We start from the raw sequence: 26,397 nt of genomic DNA on the forward strand, positions 1-26,397 counted from the left end.
TTGCTGCTAGTAGAGTTGCCCACATGATAAGCAGCTTAACCACAAATCAATATCTTCATGTTTCTAATACTGACCATCTGTTCTTCTATATTACAGCCAAAACTATATTGATACTCATTAGGCTCTCTAGCCTTTTGAAAGAACAGTGGTTTGGACATTCATAAAAAACATACTTTATTATCTTATTGTGAGCAGTGCTCAAGCCAGTGGGGATATAGAGATAAATGAGTACTATTGGTTAAATGTATCCCAAAAGTTCATGTACTGGAAATTTGACCCCATTGTAACAGTGTTAAGAGTGTGGGGAATCTAATTTAGGTATTGAAAGGTGGGGCTTTGAAGAGGGGATTAGATTGTGAATTAGGTGAGAAGACTGTGCCATCAGCAAGGGATTGATCCATTCATGGAGTAATGGGGAGGTTCTGATGGCTTTATAGGGAAATCAAGTGAGCCCAACCCAACTACCAATATAAAACATTTCAAAGTGAGAAGTTTAGTCTCTCTCTTGCTTATCCATTCTCACCACGGATACCCTAAGTTGCTGTACAAAGCCACCACTGAGAAGACGGCCCTCACCAAATGTGTTCCTTGGACTCTGGACTTCCCATCCTCCAAACTAAAAGAAATAAATTGTGTTTCTTTATAAATTATCTAGTTTCAAGAATTCTGTTATAAGCAATAGAAACGGACTAGTATAATACGGTAACAATAATTTTGCTCTTAAGAAACTTATTTTCTATTAGGAGAAAGAAGGTGATTTGCATTATGTTCTTCGTACACTATTTTGTGTGGAGGGGGGAAGGATATGCCTTTATTTATACATATGTAGATAGGTAGAGAGAAAAATAGATGGAATTAATATTCAATTTCTATGTTACTTTATCCAATAATAATATATCAACAGCATATTTTAGACTATCTAATGTAAATTGTGAGGCCTGTTGTACACTACTCTTTGTTTTCTTTCTTTGAAGTATGTGTTTCCTTCAAACTAAATCATGTGGTTTTCTCATCATGCCTCAGCTTCTTTGCTCTGCTGCTCTGGAGGATGACACCTGTTTATGTCTTTGAATCCATAAGCATCTCTTACATTAAGGATCGGTTCAGTTATACTTGGAAGGGCACCGCTTGCCTCTCATCCCCAACATATTCTTATTCACTTGCTCTCAAAAAGCATATAGGTTGTTATTCCTCTCTAATGCTTAGACTCCATCAAAATTCTCTGTCTTTTGAGCTCTCAGCAGTGTGGAACTAAGACTTATTGATCTTCAGATTGGAATCTTGTCCAATATAATTTGAGTTTATTTATTGAAAAAGAGAAACTAAAATCAATAACTTTGAAAAATTAATGAGATTTCCCAACCATATAATTATAGAAATATTTGAAATGTAAATTTCTGAAACCACCTCAGTGAAAACATAAAAATGTAACACTACTATGCCTAAAGAAATAAAATATATAAGGCCTTTAAATTTCTAAAAATAAATATTGAATATTTTAAGCATAACCATCAAAACTGTGAGTGAAATTTCTGACTATTCCTAATGAGGTTAAAAACAAACAGAAATGCAGTTTATTTAGTTGATTCACACTTAGTTTTATATATGTATATGTATTATATAGTATTAGTGAAAATGAAATTCCAAATAAAATATACAGAATGTAATACAATGATACATATTGATTTATAGAGAACCTAATTGCTAAGTCTAAGATCTATTGTTTATAAAAAATGTAAGCAACAAATGTTCCCCATCATTCTCTGATATTATCTCTAAACAGAACAGAAAAAGCAAATGGTAACACAAACTAATTGATTTACTTTTTATCTTATGTATTTCTGCCTTTCCTAAAATTCTACCAGGACAGAAATCATGAAAGATTTATTCATACTTCTACATATCGAACTTAGTATGGTGTCTGAGTCCAGAAGAAGATCTCAATAGCCCTTCAGTGGATAAATAATAAAAATAAATTTGGTAATGCTTGCAAAAGAAAACATAATCAATATAAATTTCAAACATTTATATGAAGCATGAAAAGCAAAAATATAGGCTCATAATATTATATTAGAAGTTTTATTGACAATTAACTGTGCAATTGCTTTCTGCAGAAATTCAGGATCCAGGATGTTTAAGTACAAAATTTGGTTAGAAGCAGACAGTCATTCCAAAAATCTTACAGAGACATCTCACCAAAAGGCATGACATATATATGGTAAATAAGCCCCTAGTGCAATTTGTATGTAAAGTGAAATAACTAAGCTGACAATTTGACACAGAAGTGAGACATGTGCTTAACGGAGGGAGTTTATTTTTTATGTGTGTCCATCAGTCTGTTGAGGGTTTGGGGAAGGCAAATGAAAGATAAAACATTTGCTTTCTTGCTCAGTCCTTGATGTAATTTATTATTAATCAAGTTTAACTTTTACTGTATTACCACAGGAGTTCATGTTTGACCAAAAAAAAAAAAAAAAAAAAAAATAGAACTCTAGAGGCTAGATTTTTTTATACACTTAACTAATCACTAAGCAAAAGTATCTAATGACCAGGATTTTTCACTAATTGTGTACCTGAAAAAACAAATAATTAAGACTACTTGCCCTCCCAGTCATCAATAAACTAATGCTAACTGAAGACACTTTTCCTTTTTGCCTTAGCTATGGATTAAAACTGTAGATTGAAACTGAGGCAAAGAACATCATCAATTAAAGTATGAAATAAATACATCTTTTCATAAGCTGAATAAAATTTAATATTAAACCATTACTGAATAATATTTTCATGTTTTCCAGATGTTAATACTTACCCTATCATTTAAAAAAGAATCACATTAGTGTTTGAAATTATTTATTTGATATCAGTTGTTAAATATCAGTCAGTTACCCATTTGTGCACAAAGATGTTAATGGCACAAAAGGATCCTAGAAAAAGCAAGTCTTTAATGGAAATTTTACTCAGTCTTGAATTTTCTGATTAAAGCCGTAAGAACAAGAATATATTCAGGAATTTCAATGCACAATAATGCAGTATTTGAAGTTCAAGAAGTCATTTTCATGACTAGTTTAATAATTTTCTTTGAACTATATGACTATAACTACATTTAAAACAATTATAAAACCCAAGTAACAGAATAAAAGAAAATTACCTAAATATTAGAAAAGATCTTATTGTAAAGTGTGCTGTAATCTAAAGAGTGCAAATTCTTTGAACTCTGGTCCTCCAAAGTAAGACTTCTACAGCATGTTTCAGATATCTAAATTTCTGTTAAACTAAGAGATAAAACATTAATAAATACATGAAATGATGCCATATATCACTTATGAGAGTGAATACTATACCACTGTTTCATGTAAGGATCATATACACACACACAGGGGATTAGAGGTGCCATTAGGAAAGAAAAAGTTATCCTAAAAGCATTTCACAAACACTGTAGACATAATTTATTATTTTGTCTAGCTATGTCTCTGCAAAGTATAACAGAAAAGAAGCGGAATAAAATGCATCTGGTAAAAAAATATATAGTATAAATACAAAATATGTAGTTTAAGTGCGCAAATTTGAAGTTAAAGCCAAACACATAATTAATCAACATCATTAGGCTATTAACTCTACTGAAACTAAAATAAATATTTGAATATTGACTATAGGTTTTAATTGGAATTTCCCAACTGAATAATGACAAATTACATACTTCTGCCACTTAATGAAATTTTATTGAATTGTAAAAACCTTTCTTCCAGAAAGCAATGATTATAGAGTAATAAGTCAATTATATATTTAGAAAAAAATAACTGTTTGTTGCATGTGTATTATTTATATGACATTTTATTCATGTCTTTTCGTATACATGATTTTATATATGATAAAGATTAAGTGCTTTTCCAAGTTATCAACCTATATAACAATATTACTTTGAAGTATTTGTTGTTTCTGTAAGTGCACGTTAATGCTCTTAATGTTATAATTATCATAAACCTAATGTGTTCAATGTTGGTGTTCATCTTTATATGAAATGGTTAGTATTTTTGAGAAATTGTGATTTGACAAAATATAAATGTAAATTTTGTCAGTGATTTAATGTGACCAAATCTGTTCATCCTGACCATTCTGTGTTCAGCTTCCCCTCTGCCCTTGGCTTCTTCTCTTATAGCTCAACATGTTCTACCTGGGAAATCACTCCTATTCATTGATGGATACACTCAATTCTTTATTTTAAATCAAGTTTTCCTTTACATTCTTCAGACGCATATTTTTATATCGATATTGAAAACATCCAACATATACTGTGTATTTCCGCTTTGAAATCCCACAGTCACCGTACAACCACTTTTCCACCTCTCTGCCAATATTCAGGTCAGGTCATTTTGAGCTGTACTCTCTACAGATGATTGTGGCCATTGGCCAAATATTCCCAATTCTCTCTTCTAGTCAAATATTAAACTTTCATTTTCTGGCTCTGTTATTATTATTGTAACTATGCCCTCATTATGGCTAATGAGAATTGTTACCTCCAGACTGAGCATTTATTTACTTTTTGAATTTTTCCAGAACATTCTTTTTTTACTTTGTCATGGCAACTAGCAATGTTTAAGAATGTGCTTACTACATCATTCTGAGAGAATTTTCTATTCATTTTTAATGAGTATTGTATAATCAAGCAATAAATGTTTGTCATTATAAGCCACTAAGATTTTGAAATTTTTTTCGTTACTATAGTGTAACTCAGCCTATCCTTAGTAATGGAGTAATTGGTACACAGATAGAGGATACTACTATAACAAAATCAATTACTGACCATGTGGCAAGCAGGACAAAAATCATAATTGAAGGATTGAAGAATGGAATTTGTATAATGCAGTGGCAAAACATTTGGTAAATTGTTGCCTGCAGTGGTGTTATAAGCAAATAATGCACCTAACGAGTTATAGGTCTAAGAGAAGAGCCTGTAAAATAAAAATGATATCATGCTTTGCTTATCATGATTGGCTACATTTCATAAAGTACTATAAGGAGAAAATGAGCATATGAAATAATTTGCTGCTGTTACAAAGAAGAATGAAAAGAAATAGAAAGCTTAGGAATTTGGAACTAGGTAGGTTGGAAAAGGCAACTGCTTCCCACAACCAATGTGTAAAGTATAAAACTAAGAAAGTTTTGAGCAACAAAGTGTACTTAGAACTTATCCTTTCATCCTGCATGGATGAAATCAAAAGCATAGTAGTCACACTCATACCCTCATTGCTAAAACTGTTTGAGGTGATGTTCAGTGAATTCTTTAAGAAGGATTTATGGCTCTTCTTCTGAAGACTGATAGGCCCAATGCCCCAAGAATCTTTTCCAAAATATAGAGAGGTGTGTCTCCAAACAAAAGCCAAAGCAACAGCAATAAAACAAACAAACAAACAAACAAAAACCTCTTTGTGAAATTATTGGCACATTAAACTCACTACAAGTTAGTTCTAGGAAACTAAATTAGTGGAAGTACCAAATAACCCATCTATATGAATTAAAACAGCCTGTGACTTTTTAAAATTTAAAATAAACTGGCTCAACCTTCAGGCATGAAATCACACCCAGAATTCATGTACAGAATAGCATATATCACCCTGACACCCGAGACTGTTGCTCAGTGCAGAAACTGGATGGAACTTCTGATTGTTTCCCTTGAAGAGGGGGGAAACGTGTTTTGTATCTGGCAAGGAAGGTAAATGGAGTTTTGGTAGCCATAAAGAATGCTAGTAGTCATTTTTGCTATTTAACAAACATTTCTATTCCTTCCCCATTTTGGGAACATGGTAGAATTTTACTTTTGGTGCTGCTTGTGGTTGTGTGGAAACATTTGAGAAGTTCTGGCTAATAAGTTTATGTAAGTAATGCATGACTCTTTAAGGCAGGCATATACTTGACAGTTGGAGCTCTTAGGAGTAACTTCTTCTAAAATGGCACCCAGCAATATTTGATAGAGACTTCTCCATCAGTCTGGTTCTTGGGTGGCTGATTAGGAGACAACCCCTCTCCCATCCGATACTGACTTTCAGTGGAAATGTAGCATAAAGAAGAAGTATACTTGCATTGTTTTATGTCATTGATATTTGTGAGTGTCTAAGACTGAAGCATGATCAAGCCTTTACTGAATGACACAGTGAATTGTGTTAATTTAGTGAATTTTCTATTCTCAATGAAATCAATTCCTCAAAGGCCAAGAAGGCTACAAAAATTAAGGCCTTATATGATATGACATATTGTAGAGGAAATGAACTAGATAGTGAGTTTCCTGATGTTTTGTTACCAAGTGTAGTCTAGTGATTTACTAAGGCTGAGAGGTCTAATGTTTCTTCTGGTACTTCTATGACAAAAAGCTTTTTTAAAGTCCAGGAATTACAGACTGGGAGAACCAGGATCCTTATATTATTTGTGATAGAATTAGATTCTGATTAGTCACCTCCTAATAGTCATTGTGACTTTGCATTTGTGGGCCTGAAGCTTTGCATACCATAACTGAAAAGACTGAATCCTTTTTCCTCTCTAAATGTTTAGTAATTATAGCATATAATACTATAACTGGCATAGAACTAGAATAATATTAACTATAGATTTAAAAGTACACCAGCAAGACCAAATAGTATAATCTTCAATAAAATTTTATAAGTCAGAAAATAACTTTAAATGACTAGAAAAATGTTCCAAATCCACATATCTACTAGAAAAATATCCTACTTACCAGGTATAACTTAGAGAATTCTAGGAGGTAAGAAAATCTCAAATACAACAAAACGAAATCATAGGAGCTTGACCAATTTAAAATACCATTCTTACTCTTGGTGATATGCCTTTTCATTGCAATACACTTAAAAATAAAATAAGATAAAAAAGAAAAACAGGCCTGAGTCTGATTGGAAAGATAGCTTATTCCTGTCTCACCCTTTGCTTGGCTTAAGGGGTAAAATGACAAGGACTTTTCAATTGCATTGCAAGAGGAACTGTAGGATCCTGGATCATTTTGGAAACCTTTGAAAAAGCAAAAAGTCAGATTTCCTTTTCTGACATTTTTGCTTGAGGAAACATCATATCTTATTAGGCCGCTGTCCATTGTGCTGGACCAGTTTTGTTTAATGACGCTCACTCCCATCTGGGATGTCATTACTATAACAATGCTGATAAAGGAAGTGGAAAACAAGTTCTCCCAACCTGAAGATATTTTAAACTCCTCTTAATAATATTTGTATAAACTCCTACATATTTTAATAGCAAGAAATAACTTGACAAGAATTCAAGAAGTTTTAAAAACACTAATTTAAATCAATTTGCAGCATACTACAATAAAACCCTGAGCTAGCCTGATGCTGCTCCACTTTTACATGAACAGATAACACTTTTCCAAACCAAGGAAGAATATAAAAGCATCAAGATATTTTTCTGTGTAGAGTGTTTGGTGGAGGACTCGTATGATGGCAGTCAGTGAAGAGAAATTTCCTGCATGGAAGATGATAACGTGTTGAGCACAGTGCCAACATTTCTGTTTGCCAAGTTTTCTAAATAAATAAATAAATAAATAAAAACACCCTTGCAGGCTGTTAAAGGATAAAATTTTAAACAGAAATGATAAAGGAACACTACCTGTGGGTATTTAGAATTGACAGTCATTCATGTGAGTGAAAAGAAAAAGTTTTGGTATCTGAAAATAACTTAAAACTCTAAAGACCAAATACTGCACATGTGAAACTTACTTAAATATTAACAGCAAAAAACAAAGTAAAAACAGTGGCTAGCAGGGCAATCTCAGGAGTCAAGATTCCTTTTTAGAGAAATACAGTGCTTGGTTTAGCCTTGAAATGATTTGGCTTTTAACACAAAGATGAAATATAACCTTTGATTTCCAAATCTCCCAACTACCTGGATAGAAAGTTAATGTATTGCACTATTTGAAAAAATTTCCCTGAAATATATTTCATTGAATGTAATGGCATTGTTAGAGCTCATTTTTGTTCTTTGATTAAAAATGGGCATGCATGATCTTTACAGACTATATCTTATGTGCTTCTGTTATGCAGCTGAATACATTAGAGACTGTAGTCAATTGAATTATGTCCTCCCAAACTCCTTGAAGTTTGAATTGTATCACCCAAGTTTTATGTATTAGAAATTTGACCCCTACTGTGACTGTTAGGAGGGTGGGCAATCCTATTATGGTAATTGGAAGGTGGAGCCTTGAAGCAGTGATTGTATTGTAGGACCTTGCAGTACTGAATGGATTAAAAATGGTGGTCAGTGGTGTGGTTCTGAGGGCTTTAAAAGAAGAGGAGAGTCTCTCTCTCTCTCTCTCTCTCATCTCTCTCTCTCTCATCTCTCTCGTCTCTCTGCTTTTACCATTTTGCAATGTGAGACCCCTGGGCCACTGTCATCACCACCAGATGGACTTTGGACTTCCCAGCCTCAGAAACTATAAGCAATAAATTTCATTTGTCTTTATAAATCACCCAGCTTCAAGTATTTAGTTCTAAGCAACAGGAACAGACTAATACAGAGACACTAATAAAATGTTAACTGGTATTGTTTTGTAATAACTGGTTTTTGTATCCTTCTTTCTCCAGGAAATTAATTATTTACAAATATGTGAAGAACTAAATTAGTAGAACAAAAATGTCTTGCTTTTTGCAGGCAAAGACTATATTTTAGTATATTGAAATATGTGTCGAATGTCTTAAATGTATATACATTTGAACACACACACACACACACATGTATGTGGCTGATAAAGTTTGTATGTGTTCACGGAAGTAGCCTGTCAAATAAATATATGTGGTAGGCTCTCTCCATCTACAGCAAGATTTACTAGAATGTTCATCCAATAATTTAATAATATGTTTATCTTTGTAAAATCAACTTGAATTTTATGTTTGGTCCTCTCCTAATTTGTAAAATTATGTATACTATTATATTTTGGGGAGTTCAGAAACAGAATTATGATATTTTAATTAATTCACACATTTAAAAATTGCTTATTGAGAGCTAGGCACTGTGCTAGAGTCTAGGAAAATCATGCTCAGTAAGAAAGGCATGGAATCTTCCCTACTGGAACTTACAATCTAATAAAGGAGAAAGGCAAAAAGTAAGTAAGTAAATAAACAATGATTTAAATATACATTTACTTGAGTATAGGTGTCAATAGACATGCTACAGGAAACTTTCATGATCTAGAAGTTCAGTCAAAGATCTCATGAAGGAAATTTCATTTATATTGGGAATGTAAGTATGAGTATGGACTTTTCTAAAAAGGAAATGTGAAGTGTAGAAGAAAAAGATTATCAAGAATCAAGCAGTCAAGGCAAAAAGATCACTAAAAGATATGACTGAAGCATGGTTAGTGAACGGAGACTGGACCGAGCTGAATCTAGAGACAGGCAGGTGACAGGTCATACAGAGCTTTGATCAAAAACAAAACAAAACAAAAACATACACACAAACACACATGTATGCAATTATAATATAAAGCTGAACATGTGTGTATACTAATATATGTATAAATTATAGCTTACACCTAATATCCACTTCTGACAATGTGGATATTAGCCAAAAGAAGGTCTGTTTGTGGAAATGAAGTAAATAATGACAATGTTATTGTGCAAAACTCTGTTTTCCTTGCTAGCAAAATGGAGAGAGAAATAATGGAATTTATAGGCAGCTATTTGCTTTATTCTGGGAATGACAGAAAAATTTGAGAAAATATTTACTTGCAAAGTGTTAGGTTCGTTTCAATCCATCTATTTGTATTTCCGATGTAATAGGGAGATCTGAGGACTTGTTTCTCTTCAGAACATGTTACCTATCATAAAGTAGATATCTTCAAACAGTGGGGGAAACAAAAAATAGATTTACGTTTCTACTTATATATCTCTGTTCCTCTAGGTTAAGTAGGACTGTTTGAGCATGCACACACACACACAAAAGCCCACTCAGAAGTAAATTGAAGGTGGGATTTCCTTTATGTGAGTTAGATTTTTCAAGTTGACATCAAAAAATAGAAATCCCTAACAAACACAAATTCAAAATACCTTATTTTATAATAAGCCAGTTTCTTCTTATAGGATGGAATATGATAGCTTCATGTCTAGTTTTCTTGGTCACAATTTGTCGCAGCTAGGACTTACAATAACCACAAATCTGGTATGAGATTGAAAAAAAGTACTTCTAACCAGACTTCTCTTATACACTTAGACTCAGTGGAAACATCAGTGTCTCATTTCTCTCAAACAGAAATTTAAATGCATCTGTTAAAGTGAACACTTGAAATCAGTGTGTTTCAAATCAGTCTATATTGTTTATTTTCTCTATATTATTTGAACCTTCACACTCAATTATAAACTCAATTATTCATATTTATTTGCTTTGTTCTTTGCATATATTATTTATTTTCTAAATATTTTCAAGTGTAACTCAGTTGTGCAATTTTTTTCACATATAAGACCATTCACGTTCTTGATTAGTTTTCATTCGGGTGGATATTCTTTATATGTATTTGGATGAATATTGTGTGCTATATACACCTCATAGTATTGTTTTAGATCTACGTAAAATAATTTATCAATATAAGTAATGCATTAGGGTTTACTCACAATGTTCCTTCTCTCCTGAGTAAATAGTTACTCTGATAAAAAAAAAAAAATTTAAAGGCATGAAAAAATAGAGGAGCGGTGTAATAAATGTAATAATCAGTGGGTTCCATATGTACAAGTTGTCTTGATAAAATTTTAAAGACTGAAATTCAAGTATACCAAAATAATAGAGAATTCTATTATGCATGGCCTCATCAAGTACTTTATGTGACAATGATTCTGGGAAAAATGGACATCCATGCATATAAGAGTGAAACTAGAACTGCCCGTCTCACCACATACTAAAATCAACTGAAAAATGCATGACCTAAAACTATCAAACTCCTAGGGCAAAATATAGAAGAAACACTTCAGAATGTAGGCGTGGGCAAAGACTTTATGAACAAGACCCTAAAAGCACAAGAGGCAAAAGAAAAAATAAACAAAAGAGATTATATCAAGTTAAAAAGCTTCTGTGCAGTGACGGAAACAATAAGCAGAGTGCAAAAACAACCTACAGAATGGGAGCAAATATTTGCAAACTATACATCCAACAAGTGGCTAATGTCTGCAATATACAAGGCATTCAAGCAACAGTAAAAAAAAAAAAAAAAAAAAATCCAATTAAAAAAACGGACAAAAGAGCTTAACGTACATCTCTCAAAAGAAGACATACAGACGGCTGACAAGCATATGAAAAAAGGCTCAACATCACTACTCACCAGGGAAATGCAAATCAAAACCACATTGAGATATCATGTCACCCCAGTTAGAATTTCCATTATCAAAAAGACCAAGAATAACAAATGCCAGCTAAGATGTGGGGAAAGGGAAACTCTTCTACACTGTCCGTGGAACTATAAATTAGCATAGCCATTATGGAAAACAGTATAGAGTTTTTCAAACAACTGCAGGTAGAACTAACATACAATCCAGGAGTCCCACTTCTGAGTATATCCCCAAGGGAATGGAAATCGTCATGATAAAGCTGTTTATCACAGCTTTACTTACAATAGCCAAGATATGGAATCAATATAAATGTCCATCAATGTATGACTGGATAAGGATATGTGGTGTATATACACAATGGAATACTGCTCAGCCATAAAAAAGAATGAAATGCTGCCATTTGCAGGAGCATGGGTGAGTTTGGAGAAAATTAAGTGAAACAAACCAGGCAAAGAAAGAAATACCAAATGTTCTCACTCATAAGTGGGAGCTAATAAAAAAAATGAAAGAAAAAAGAAAGAAAAAAGGAAAAAAGGAAGGAAGGAAGGAAGGAAGGAAGGAAGGAAGGAAGGAAGGAAAGAAAGAAAAACAATTAAACTAATGCAGTGGACTTTCAGAAGGAGAAAACAGAGCTGTGATTACAAGAGGCAGGAAAGGGGATGGTGAGGGGAGTTAGTGAGAAATGGGTTAATAGACACAAGGAATGGTTAGGTTTTGTAATGATGAACATGCTTATTATCCTGATATGATCATCACACATTGTACACAGGTATTGACATTCAACTCTGTACCCCACGAATATGTATAAACAGATATGTTTTAATAAAAAAATAATTAATTAATAGGCACACACACTAGAAACAAAATCTATGCTATCTATCCTAACTGAATTATTTCACATTATATGCATCTATTGAAGCAATACACTGTACCACACAAAAAATGTACAAGTAAATAATAAAATAATAAATAAATAAAATGAGAACATTAAACTTAATTCACAGGATTTTGGTAAAAATTAATGAATTGGTATATATACAGTTCTTACAGCATTGCCTGAAACATTCAAAGTGCTCAGTAAATATTAGTTATGAAGACAATGATGGTTATAATGAAAATGATGATGAACAAGTATGAAAACATTAAAATATAAAATAAACATTCTTTTGTGTCTTTAAACCCTACAGTCATATAAATTTCCGTGGCACGTTTCACTCTACAATCAGAGCTTCCAATCTTGTTGTTGCATTCTCCTACTATTTGTCAGTCCTAATCTCATTCCATTGAAATATCTCTGGGTCTATCACTGTATTTATAATAAACACACACTCTGTGTAATTAAAATTTAAGCTTATACAAGCTGTGATCTATGCCTTATATTCATTCCTCTTGCAAATATAAATCACATTATGCATCTAATAGGTTCTTAATAATAAACAATCAAGAAATAGAAAATAACCCCATATTTGTTAGGACTGCTTAGTTATTTCAGGCCATCTCAGGTTATGAAATAGGGTGCAAAAAAAATGAACTTCTTGTGCTTTAAACACTATGACTTTACAAAAGCACTCAGGGCATAACCTGCCTGAATTTCATATATCTTGAAAAATCAGGCCAACTGATACTTATTTTGAAATGCCACAAAATTTAAGCCCTCAGTGAACAGTGTTTCAGAAATGTTCAGTATGATTGGGCACAGCAAAGAAAGGGCATAACTTAGAAACAAAATCTTCAGTTCAGGTTAATCGTGACTTGTGAAGAGCTGTTCCATAAGTATATGCCTATTTCATACTATTTTATTTTATCTATTCTGGATGTAGAAGCTGTAAGTTTTAAGTCAGGTCAGAAAAAAAAAAAGGAAAAAAGAAAAGATATTTCTTAAAAGAAAGAATCTAGGCCACATTTGACTTCAAAAGCTTCTTTGCTCATTTATTTGACTGTTGTCCTAAATTTAAGAAGTAAAATTTCAAATAAAATAGTTTTTCTTTGTGTCAGTTTTTGAACTACAAATGAGGACACAAAATAATAAATGTTTCAGATTTATTTTTTTTAAATCTTTATTATATCTCTAACATTTATTGCGTACAATCTAGGCTTAAAACCATGTGCCCAACTGTAGTTCAACATTTTTGTCCTAGAAACACTGAATTTATAATTAATTTATTTATTCAGTAATCACTTATTGAATCTGTACTAAAACCTTACACTGTCCAAGAGACTTGACAGTGGGGCTAAAATCTATTTCATCTTAACTAAAACTATACAGTATCTTGGCTTAGTAGAAAGGAACACTGAACTGTGCTGAATCAATCAATCAATAAAAGATGCTGTTTAATATCTTTATTTGTGGTAGGAAGGAACTGAAGGTTTCACATATTAAGTACATCACACTTACTGAGGAACTTAAGTGAGAAAACTTTTACATATACTGAGTGCTATTTACTTGGGAAAAAACGTCTGAAAATTATGTACCATTTACCAAGTTAAAGATATTGTAGGACACAGAAGAGAATGTGAAATCTAGACTCTGTTCTCTTAGAACTTACAATTTCCTCAAAGAGAAAATATGTAAACATATGAAAATTTAAATAATAAAATAAAAAAGGTCATGAAAATTATAAAATAATGAATGCACAGTAATATTCGGAGGAAAGTAATATGTGGGTTTTTTCTTTGTTTTTTGTTTGTTTGTTTGTTTGTTACTTTCAAAAAGGCTTCAGAGTTATATGAAGGCATAATATTAACAATAAGCTCTTCTTTGGTGTCTGCATGCAGTGTAGCCAAATCTCAATTAAACTGGAGCAAGAAATAAAATTATCTAATTAATATTATTGAAAAGCCACTAGTTGGGATTTAGGCACAGAAGAATCTAAATGCTCAAATTTGGCTTTCAGTCTCTGCCTCTGGATTGATTAGGCAACTTTTACTACAAGTGAGGAAGTTGGCTGTAACACACACACACACACACACACACACACACACACACACACACACACACACACACGGACACACAACTTTCTTTCCAGGCATACATAACCAACAACACCCATGTCTAATTTATATATGGCATGAGAGCTAAGAGTGGAAGTACTTGGCTTCACATTCCATGTGTGTCATTTTCTTAGCTGTGAGACCCTGAGCTAGTTTTTGTTGTTGTTGTTTTTAAATCTTTCTGAGGCTTTGTAAAATGGGGATAATAATAGTATCTACCTCATGGAATTGTTTGAAGCATTAAATGAAATGATTTAACTCGAAATACCGGAATAATGCCTGACTAATAGTAGGTATTCAGTAAACAGCCATTGCTACAAATATAATTATTATTATTATTGTTCCACAAGCAGTAAAAAATACCATTGCCAATGGCCAAAGATAGATAACCGTAAGTCTCATCACTTGCTAAATTCCAAGTCAATACCACTGATCAACTGTTCTCTGAATTTAGGATGCTCAATATGATTTCCTCAACTCAGGTATGGTTGTAATTTATCATGGTCTGGAAACTTCTGGCTAAACATTAATCACACATAATACCTCATGGAGAAACAGCAACAAAAACAGCAACAGACAGGGAGAATAATTACAGAACCAAATACCACTTGAAGGTGAATGGAAAATACACAACACAATGTTCACTGTTGTACAGCATATGCCATATTTACCCAGAGTGTAGAATCAACTACTTTCTGTCCTGGCAATGACATAAATTCTGGATTCCATATATGACTGCCTCTAATTCTATTCTCTGGAAGCATCTACTTTGCTTAACTTATCTATGGCCATATCTGAAAGAGGTGAAGTGGGGCCTGTAGAGCTAGGGCTAGTTCTGGAGCTCACAGACCCCTCGAGTCCATTGTCCAAACTGGGTCACAAACCCTTCGCATGCAGGTCTACAAGCTAGGTAACAGGAAAATGGTCCTTGAAGCCATGGGTGAAGAAACAATAGGATTTATTTTTAGACACGAGCTCTGCTGACCAGCCATTCAAAACCATTGTCTCACACACTGAAGAGCATACACAAAAATAGCAACAAGCCAAAAAATACACAGGCGCCCATGCACACTAACTCTTGTTAACAGAGAATGTCACACAACTTGTTAACAGAGAATGTGCTGCACCACACCCAGCCAGGCCTGAGGTGAGGCGGCCTGACTAAATACTCTATTTTCCTCACTGGGCCCATAACCATTTTGTAGAATTCTCTCTATTCTTGTCTAAGAATTGGGGATTTCCTTAGGGATGGGCTACACGAGGCCCATGTTGCCAGGCTGAAGAATCTGTGGAGTTATAACTTGTTTACATTTAGAAATATACCATTCATTTTGATTACTGTAAATGGGAGGAACAACAAATACAAATTTGGAAACTTGGTAAAAGTCCTTGTTCTATAATCTACTTTGCCTGATAGTGATACAGCCACTTCATGCTTATTATTAAAATAAATGTTTTCATGTTACATCATTTCACATCTTTTGACATTTAACCTAACTATACTTTTATAGTTAATATAGATTTATTTTAGACAGTATATAGTTGGGTCTTCATTTTTTCTAATCAGATTGTTCAATCTGTGGTTTCTAATTGGAGTTCTTATACAAATTAATCTAACAGTTGATTTGGTTGGGTTTAATTCTATACATTGCTAAATATCATTATTTTCATAAATATTTATTCTTTAGTGCATTTTTGCTGTTTCACCTTTTTTGGACTATTTTTATGAATTCATTTTATCTGAGCTATTACTTATTAACTACAACTTTTTCTTTTTTAATTTGCTTTTTTGGTGGTTGCATCAGGGTCTACAATGTGCGTCAGTGAGTTACTATGATCTAACTTCAAATAATACCCTACTGATTCAAGTGTAATGTAAGAACTTTACAGTTCTGTGATTCAATTTTCCTCTCCCATCTTTTGTGTTATTTTTATTACATTTTTTATATCTACATATGTCACATATCCCTAAAATAAACTCTATTATTTGTACTTTATCCAGTCAATTATCTTTTAAAGAGATTATTTAAGTGAGAAAAAAGATGTTTACCTCATATTTACCATTTCTAGTATTATTTATTTCATTTAGATCCAAATTTCTATCTGGTATTATTTTTCTTCCGCTAAAATTTGTTCTTTAACATTTCTTGTAGCATAGCTCTGCTGGTGATAATTGCTGCCAGTGTTTATGTGAAAAAGTCTTTATTTTCCCTTCATTAAAAGACCATTAATGCATAAGTGGTATAAAATAAATTGTCCACATTTAAGTGTACAATTTGGTAAGTATTGACAAATGTATATTATCTAGATAAAGTACTTATCTATTACCCCCAATTTTTTCCAAATCCCTCTATTGTCTCCCACTGATCCACTCTGATCACTGGCAACCATTGAGATGCTTTCAGTTGCTACAGACTGTTTTACATTTTCTACAATTTTATATACATAAGAACTACTCTATTTTTCTGACATCTTCAACTCAACATACTTATTTTGAGATTCATTCATTTTTTTCACATATAAGAATAGTCTCTTTTATATTGCTAGGTATCCCAATTTATGTATATACCACAATACAATTATCCATTCACTTTTTAATGTACATCTGGGTTGCTTTCAGGTTTTGGTTATTGCAAATAAAGTTGCTATACATGTTCATATGCAAATCTCTGTATGGACATATCCTTTCATTTCTCTTGCGTAAATACCAAGTCGAAAGACTGGATGATAGAGCTGGTGTATGTTTAACTCTTGAGAAGTTGTCAAAATATTTACCACTCCACCAGAAGTGTATGAGACTTTCAGCTGCTCCACATCCTTAGCAACACTTGGAATGGTGAGTCTTCTTAGTTTTAGGAGTTTGCAGTGATATCTCATTATGGTGTTAGTTATTAATTTCTACTCTGGTCTTTACTAATTTATTTCTTTTTCTAAATTTGTGATAATTTACTTAATTACTATTTTTTGATTAGATTTCCCAAGGTGGAGAATTAGGTTATCAACTTGTTTTTGTAAATTGACAAAGATTATAGTTGAATATATTTATGGGGTACAAAATGTTATGATTTGTGAATACAGTGAGGAATAATTAAATTGAGCTAATTAACATATATATCATCTCAAATACTTATCTTATTCTGTGGTGAGAACATTTGAAATTTACTCTCTTAGCAATTTTGAAATCTACAATACACTATTATTATTACTAACTATGTTAACCACAGTGCACGATAAATCTCAAAAAAACACCCTAAAACACACAAAACTTATCCCTTCTGTTTAACTGCAGCTTTGTACCCATTGACCATCATCTTCCTATTCCCCGTACACCCCAGCCTCTGATAACCACCATTCTACTCTCTGCTTCTGTGAATTTTATTATTTTAGATTTCACATGTAAATGAGAACATGTGGTATTGGTCTTTCTGTGTTTGTTTTATTTCACATAGCATAATGTTCTCCAATTCCATCCACGTGATTGCAAATGACAGATTTTTTTTTTTATTTTTGAGGCTGAATAATATTCCATCCACCTGTTGATGGACATTTAGGTTGATCTCATAACTTTGCTGTTGTGAATAGTGCTGTGACAAACATGGGAGTGCAGACATCTTTAATATATGTGTTTGTGCTATATATTTCATTTTAGTACTGCTTAAGCTGCATCCCTAAAATAGGATAGGTTTTAATATTTTTTGGTCAATTAAAGTATTTTACTTTGAAGTTTTTCTTTAACCTTTGGTTATTTCAAAGTGGGTTGTTTTGTTTGTAAACACACGGGAGATATTTCAAAAATATGCCAATTATTCATTTCAAATTTAATTCTACTTTGGTAAGAGAATATATCTTTCATAATTGGTAATTTTTCAATTTATTGAGACATTTTTGCTTTAATTTATACATTGGGATGTATGCATTTTACTTTTTATACGTATAAGACATGTCATATTAACTATTTTTAAGTGTACAATTCAGTGGTATTAAATATATTAACACTATTGTACAACAAATAATCCAAAGACTTTTTTTTTGCAAAACTGAAACTCTATATGCATTAAACAACTCTCCATTTCCCAACCATCCCCCAACCCCGGGCAACCATTCTATTTTCTGTCTGTATGAATTTGACTACTTTAGATACCTCTTATAAGTGGAATTATATAATGGTTGTCTTTTATGACTGGATTATTTTACTTGGCATAATGTCCTCAAGTTTCATTTATGTTGTAGAGTATGTCAGATGTCCTTCCTTTTAAAGGCTGAATAATATTCCACTGTATGTATATACCACATTTTGTGTATCCATTTATCAATCAATAAACACTTGTGGATGACAGGGTAAGGAAAATATGGTATATACACACAATGGAATACTACTTAGCGATAAAAAAGATGTAATTCTGCCATTCACACTACATGGCTGAGCTTGGAGAAAAGTATGTTAAGGTAAATAAGCCAGGCACAGAAAGAGAAATACTGCATGTTCTCACTCATAAGTGGGAGGAATGAAAGAAAGAAAGAAAGGGGGGGGGAGACCACAATAATACATTGAACTTCCATAAGAAGAAAACAAATCTATGGTTACTGGAGGTAGGAAAGGGTGAGGGGAAGAGGTATTAGGAAGAAATTGGGTGAGGGACACAAATAATAATTATGATTTGTAATGATGAACATACTAATAATATTGATTCGATTATCACCTATTGTACACAAATATTGATAGTCAACTCTGTTCTCCACAAATATGTGCAATCAATTATGTTTAAATTTAAAAAATTAAAATAATAAAAATGAAATATATAACTAAATAGTTAAAAATCCATCATATGATTAAAAAAATAGACTCCATATTTCTTTCACCTTTTAGCTACTGTGAAAATACAAATATCTCTTTGAGACCCTACTTTCAACTATTTTGATTATGTACCCAGGAGTGGAATTGCTGAATCACGTGGTAATTCCACTTTTAATATTTTGAGGAATCACCGTACTATTTCTGCAGTGGCTACACCATTTTAATTCTCATCAACAGTTTATAAGGATTCTACTTTCCCCACATCCTTGCCCAACTTCTTTTTTCTGATATGTTTTTCTGTTGTTGTTTTCTTTTGCTGTGTTTTAATTTGTTTGTTTTACAGCAGTCATCCTAATAGGTATGAGGTAATACCTCGTGGTTGTTTTGATTTGCATTTCTCTAATAACTAGAGGATTTTGAGCATCTCTTCATGTGCTTCCTGACCATTTGTATATTTTCTTTGGATAAGTATCTGTTGAAATCCTTTGACCATTTTTTACCTGGATCTTTTTGTGGTTGTTAATTTGTATGAGTTCTTTATGGTCTGGATATTAACCCTTTCACAGATTTTAAACTATTTTCTCCCATTCTGTAGGTTGACTTTTTAATCTATTTATTGTGTTCTATGTTGAACGGAAGTTTTTAATTTTGATGTAGTTGAATTTATATATTTTTAATTTTGCTGCTTGTGTTTTTGGTATCATAGCCAAATAATCAATGTCAAATCTAGTGTCATAAAGTTTTTTTAATATGTTTTCTTCTAAGAGTTTTATAGTTCTAGCTGTTATATTTAGCTCCTTGATCCATTTTGAATTAATTTTTGTATGTGGTGTAAGGTAAGGGTTTAATCTCATTATTTTGCATAAGGATATTTGGTTTTCCTGACACCATTTGTTGGAAAGATTGTCCTTTGTTCATTAAATGGCCTTGGTACCCTTGTTAAAAATCATTTGATCATTGCCATTAAGGTTTATTTATGATCTCTCTATTCTATTCCTTTGGTCTCTATGCCTTTATACTAACACCATACTGTTTTAATAGAGCATTGCAATAAGTTTTGAAATCAAGAAGTGTGAGATTAGACCTATAACTTTGTTTATATTTTTCAAGTTTTTGACTATTCACGGTCCCTTGAAATTCCATATGAATTTTAGAATGACTTTTTCTTTCTGTTTTTTCAAAGAACATCATTGGTATGTTTTAAGTAATACATTAAATCTATACATTGTTGTGGGTAGTATTGACATCTCACCAAAATTAAGGCTTCTAATCTGTTAACATAGGGTTTTATTTCCATTTATTTGTGTCTTTAATATTTTTCAACAATGTTTTGTAGTTTTTAGTGTACAAGTTTTTTCTCTCCTTGGTTAAATTTATTTATAAATAATTTTATTCTTTTTGGTGCTATTGTAAATAGAAAACCTAAGGATACTAGAGGTGGAAGTAAGGTAGGGAGGGGGCTTGGGGAGTGATAGGTTGGGTAAAGGGCATAAAGAAAAATCACTATTTGTAATAATGAATATGCTAATAAATAATAATAAAATTTTAAAAAATTCTTAATTTCTCTTTTGAATTGTTTATTGGAGACTTTTTTTTTCACAGCTGAAAATAAGCTCTTTCTTGAAAAGTGTTCCTTGTGCACCTAAAAAGAAGTTGGATGCCTTTGTCGTTCTATAAATATTATTCGGGTCAATTTGATCGATAATTTTTTAAAATGTTTTCTCTATCATTACTGATTTTCTGCCTATTATCCTATTAATTATTGACAGAGGGATATTGAAATATCCAACCGTATTTGATAATTTTCAGTTCCTTGAATTTTTCCTTTATGTGTTTTGAAGCTCTGTTATTATGAACACAATCATTTACCATTATTATGCCCTACATCACTGTCCTAGAGAAGTAAGAACTTTTCAACCCTTCATAAGTTGCCTCTCTTTCCCTTCATTGAACACAGGAGTAAAAACCAGGGTTAGAAACAAGGACGAAAGACTGTAGAAGAGCAGGCATGGGAAAAAGAAAAGCCTACCTTAACTCCTGTATGTACTAAAGGTGCATATCTTTCCAAAGACCTAGTTGGGTTAAGAGGAAAAACTTTATCATTAAATAAAGTTTGTAAATTTTAATTATTAATTTGAACTGACATCTTTAACTACTAACTTGCCACAACTTTCATGACTGAAAATGAGTGCAGAAATTTATATTATCTAATGTAAATTATATAATTTAATTTAAATTCCTTTTTTGAATAAATTAGATTAATATTCATAGAAGCCATAGAACTTTTTCTGATTCATCTAAAACATCAGAAATGGGTTCGATTGCATTGTGAGAGAAAAAAAATAAGAATTTCTGACTTTGTTTCACAACTCCACTTGTTTAACCTAACATTTACTTTATTGAGATGTCTTTCCAATATCAGGTTTGGCTTTTTCCTAAACTAACTTGAACTGACCTTCCAGTTTATTCTAATTCTACTAAACTATTTTTTTTTTTTCTCATCTTTGGACAAAGCACCTTTAACTATCAATGAGATGACAAGCTTTAAATCAAGACAGAAAATGAAATACAGAGTTCACTTCTTACTTACTATCTTTCCTTGAAGAGCACTTAGTAAGGATTTTGATTGGGGAGCTTTGTTACTCTCTGAAAGGAAGAATACCACCAAGTTTCTTACTATGGAGTATCAAGTTATCAAGAGGCCTCAAAGAAGCATCCTTCTTTCCACATTTTTTGCTTCCCTACTCTTCAGATGTTTAAAAAAAAAATGAGTTTAGCTATATAAACACCATGCTAATTACATTCATTTATGCAAGCTTCTTAGCAATGTGCCTAATTACCATGAAGCACAATAAGGATTAGTCATATTATTAAATATGCCAGATAATTTTGCTGTAAATTGTATTTGAATAAAACCCTAAATCCTACTCGTGTGTGTTCAGACATTCTCCTTTGTTGCTTAGGAAACACACTCAACTACTCACAACTCAGAAAAGAAAGTTCATAATTTCCTTTTGCTTGTCTTTTCCTCGTGTCCTGCAACTCTGAAGTTTTCTTAACGGCTTACATGACAATAAGCATGATAGATGGTCCTATCATGCTTAATAAATGTGTAGGTGAAAGGTCCTTGATAATGCTACCTATTGAGTTTTTTCTGATCCACTCCCTTTCTAGGCTGTAGAGTCTCTCAGGGACATACTAGAGGTCCTCTTCTCTTCACTCAGGGTGAGTTTAGAGTGCTCTCATCTTTACTCCTGGATTTATGTTCCATCTATATAATATAGATTCTACATGTATATCTCTTGCTCAGATTACTTATAGTTGTCAGGGTTCTCAAGAGAAACAAAACCAGTAGTAGATAGATAGATACATACATACATACATAGATACATAGATACATGAGTATAATAGACAGATACATGAGTATAAGATGAGGTTTATTATGGGAATTAGCTTATACAATTATGGAGGCTGAGAAGTCCTACAGTATGCTGTCTGCAAGCTGGTGAACCAAGAAGGCTTGTGACATAATTCAGTCTGAGCTTCTGAGGAAACAATGATGAAACTCTTAATATGAGTCCAAAGGTCTGGGAACAAGGGAATCTGCTGATGTAAGTCCTGGAGTCCAAAGCCCAAGAAGCTGAAGCTCTAACATCTAAGGACAGAAGATGGATGTCCCAGCTCCCAAAGAAAGAATAAATTTGCTCTTCCTCCTCTTTTTTGTTCTATCATGGCCCTCAATCAACTAAAAGGTGTGGGCCCACATTGGTGAAGGTTGATCTTCTTTGCTCAGTCTACTGACTCAAATGCTAATCTTTTCCAGAAACTCCCTCATATACACACCAGAAATAATGTTTTACCACCTATCTGGGTATCCCTTAATGCAGTCAAGTTGACACATAAAATTAATCAGCACACTACTTCCCTCCACACCTTTTTCTTGACTTGGATTAATTAACATCTCCATTTTGAAGACACAATCATTTGTAAGTTAATATGTCTAAATCTTGACTTGTAATATTCTACACGAAGCCCTCAACCACAGTTATCATTATCATTATATCACTTATTTTACTTATTGGATAGGCATTAATTTAGTGATTGTTATATAAAAATAATTGATTTAGGCGCTAGATGATAACTGTTAAGGAAAACAAAAACCCTGCCTTTATGGTGCTTATATCCCCTCTATACCCGATACTCAAATCATACAACTAGGAGTCTCTTGAGATACTTCTTTCCCTTCGTCCCTATAGATTTAGCTTCCAACACAAATATCAAATTAGTCTACTTTTTTTGTTCTTAACTACTACCATAGTTATTCAAGACCCCACCTCAAACTTTTCAATGATTTCTATTTAACTTACACCAAATTCCTTACCATGATGGTCCTATATTTTAGCCACTATTGAAAAGGGAAAAGAGAGAAGGAAGCAACAAAAGATGCAATGGAAGGTCTTTTTTTCTTTTTCCCTTCAATGGAAACTTAAATGATTTTTTTAAACATATGTTTTTTTCTGAATTTTTTTTGCTATCATGATATGCTATTTTGTGGATTTCTCCTAATTGTTAATGATTATTAACACACATTAAGTGTTATAGTTATAGTTTAATCTTCTATAACAAGTATACTCCAAAACACTGAGCTTAATAAGACAGAAGTTTCTGTCACACAAAGAGAACAGACATGAGACTTCCATGGCTGTTGAGGTAGTTCTGTCATCCTTGACATTAGGCTTTCATCTCTGGATTCATGGTGGCTCTTCCATTGTTGTCTTTCCAGTTGGAAGGGAAAAACCGAAAATATGGATAATGAAACTTTTATCTTTAAATGATGTCACCTGGAATTCACCCTGACAGCCCAGGGGCAAGAACTTGTCACATAGTTATATCTAGATATAAAAAGACATATTAAAAATTTAGCTTATTTGGACAGCCATCTTGCAGCTAAAAAATATGGAGGAACGTGTCGATGCTCTATCATTAAAAGAAGAGAGAAATAATAAATACTGAGAATGAAGAAGTAGCATCTGCTCCAGTTAGATCATTTCCAAATTATGCTTAGTAGAAATTGTAAATTATGTGTCCCTTATTCTTACTTTTTCTTTTTTGTTTTAAGCACAAAAACATAGTGCATTATCAGTCCATATGCATGAATGAATGACTATTTCAGGAAGAATCTTTCTGACCTAAATTTTTTATATATATTTATTAAGAATATTCATGAGATACAAAGCTAATTGTCACCCCTCATGCCCATGATGTGAGGGCCAGGTTCATACTGGGGGCATACTCATTGCCCAAAGTTACTTTTGTACCCCATGCCCCCACCCAATTATCCCCCAATCTCTCTTCCCATCCCCCTCTCCCCCCACTCCACTTCGTAGCCCTAGGAATGTTCCTTCCCTCTGTAAGACCACAGCACTACTGTGGTCTTTCCTTCCTTCCTTTCTCTCTTAGCTCCCGTATATGAGTGAGTGCATGTGGTATTTATCCCTCTGTGCTTTGCTTATTTCACTCAACATAATTTTCTCCAGGTTCATCTGATTTATAAGTTAGTGAATCATAATTCTAAAAATAAAGTATAGCACATTTTAAATTCTAAAAATAGTAGTTTATTTATAGAACTCCAGAGCTGTAGAAAATATCGCCATGAAATTGGCATAAATTATACCTTTCAATAAGGAAATGATGACCAAGAATTTGTATATTTAATCTTATTTCTCATTTTTCTTCATGTTCACTAAAAATTAGTCATATTGATTTCCAAGTAAAGATTATGGTAAACTAAGTTGTAGATTCTTAATACAACATGTATACTTAAATAATTCAGGCATCAAAAATAAATAAAGGAAAGAAAAAGTATCCAGTGATTATCAAACAGAAAAACAAACAAAAGACCTCAGCCTCATGCCGTAAACTTTAAGAAGCAAAAAATCAAGGGAAGGAGATGAAAGATTCCCACACTAAGTATAAAACTTTTCAATTGATTTTCACTTACTATAACTGGGATTGACATGTTAAGAGTATCCTGAAAACTGTCACTATGTTTCCCCAAATTTTGATAGAATGGATGGGTTTGTTGGGTAAGCATGATGGTATAATGACAGCTGCTTCAGCTGTATCACAGTGAAATGCTGGAGGCAAATAAATAGAAATTATTTCATTCTGGATTAGAACAGTAATCCCAGTCCTGATAGTATCTCCCTATCTGAACAAAACAGTTCCCTTCAGTAGAATAAACCCAGGAAGGGATATTTAACAAAATTCCAAAAGAAAAGACATAGCTCTGATTGCTCACAACTAACTCTAGCAGAGCTCTTTTTCTCTCCCTTCATACCCTTGGTTTGGAGGACAGAGTAAATCTTTAAATTGTGGCTAAGAAATGAAGACAATCAAGTCTCAAACAATGCAGGAATTGCAAGAAAAAAAAAAAAATAAGCCATTGACCAAAGCCAACAGTGATCTGAATAGAACTCTCCATAAGTACAGCAAAAACATATGGTCCCAAAGAGGCAAACTATAAGTCAAATGTAAACACTTCAAGGAAAATAAAAAGGTCCAGAACAAATGAGTAAATACAGAAAATAAAATAAAAAGGAAATCTAAAACTTAGACAAAAAAAAAAATCTTACATGGAATAATACATAATTCAATAAATAAGATTGAACTCCCACATGATAACATCATACTACAGAAGAACTTAATGAGATTGTGAATTTTATAAGAAAGATATTGCTAAAAAATAAAAGCACACATTCAAACAACAGAATGAGATTAAAATGGCAACTGAAAAACCTAAGGAACAAGTTAAAGAAATAAACATTAATATGAATGTAAAAATAAAATAAGAAACTAAAAGGAAAGCAATAGAAACCACTGGTGTTTTATTTCTTGATAAGGGAAAAGTTGAATTAATAACTGGAAATCAGAGAGAAAGAAATAAAAAGAGGTAACATCAATTCAGAAAAAGTCAAATTTAATATAAGGCAGACAAAACCATGCAGTGAAGGTTTGAATTCCCCAATTGGTAGAACAGAAAATGCATTTAAGTAAATTATTGGAGAAGATTGACTTGATATGAAAAAAAAAAATACATATGTAAACTAAAAGCACACAGAAAATTCCATAAAAATTTGATATAGCTTATATAGTGTGAATGACTCTAATACATCTCCTTATTAAATACTTTTAATTGTATTTTTAATTGATACATAACTAATGTACATAGTTATGGGGTACATAGTAATACTTTGATACATGTATACACTGTGTGATGATCAA

Source organism: Cynocephalus volans, chromosome 8 (assembly GCF_027409185.1).
Source record: "Cynocephalus volans isolate mCynVol1 chromosome 8, mCynVol1.pri, whole genome shotgun sequence".
Classification (NCBI taxonomy): Eukaryota; Metazoa; Chordata; class Mammalia; order Dermoptera; family Cynocephalidae; genus Cynocephalus; species Cynocephalus volans.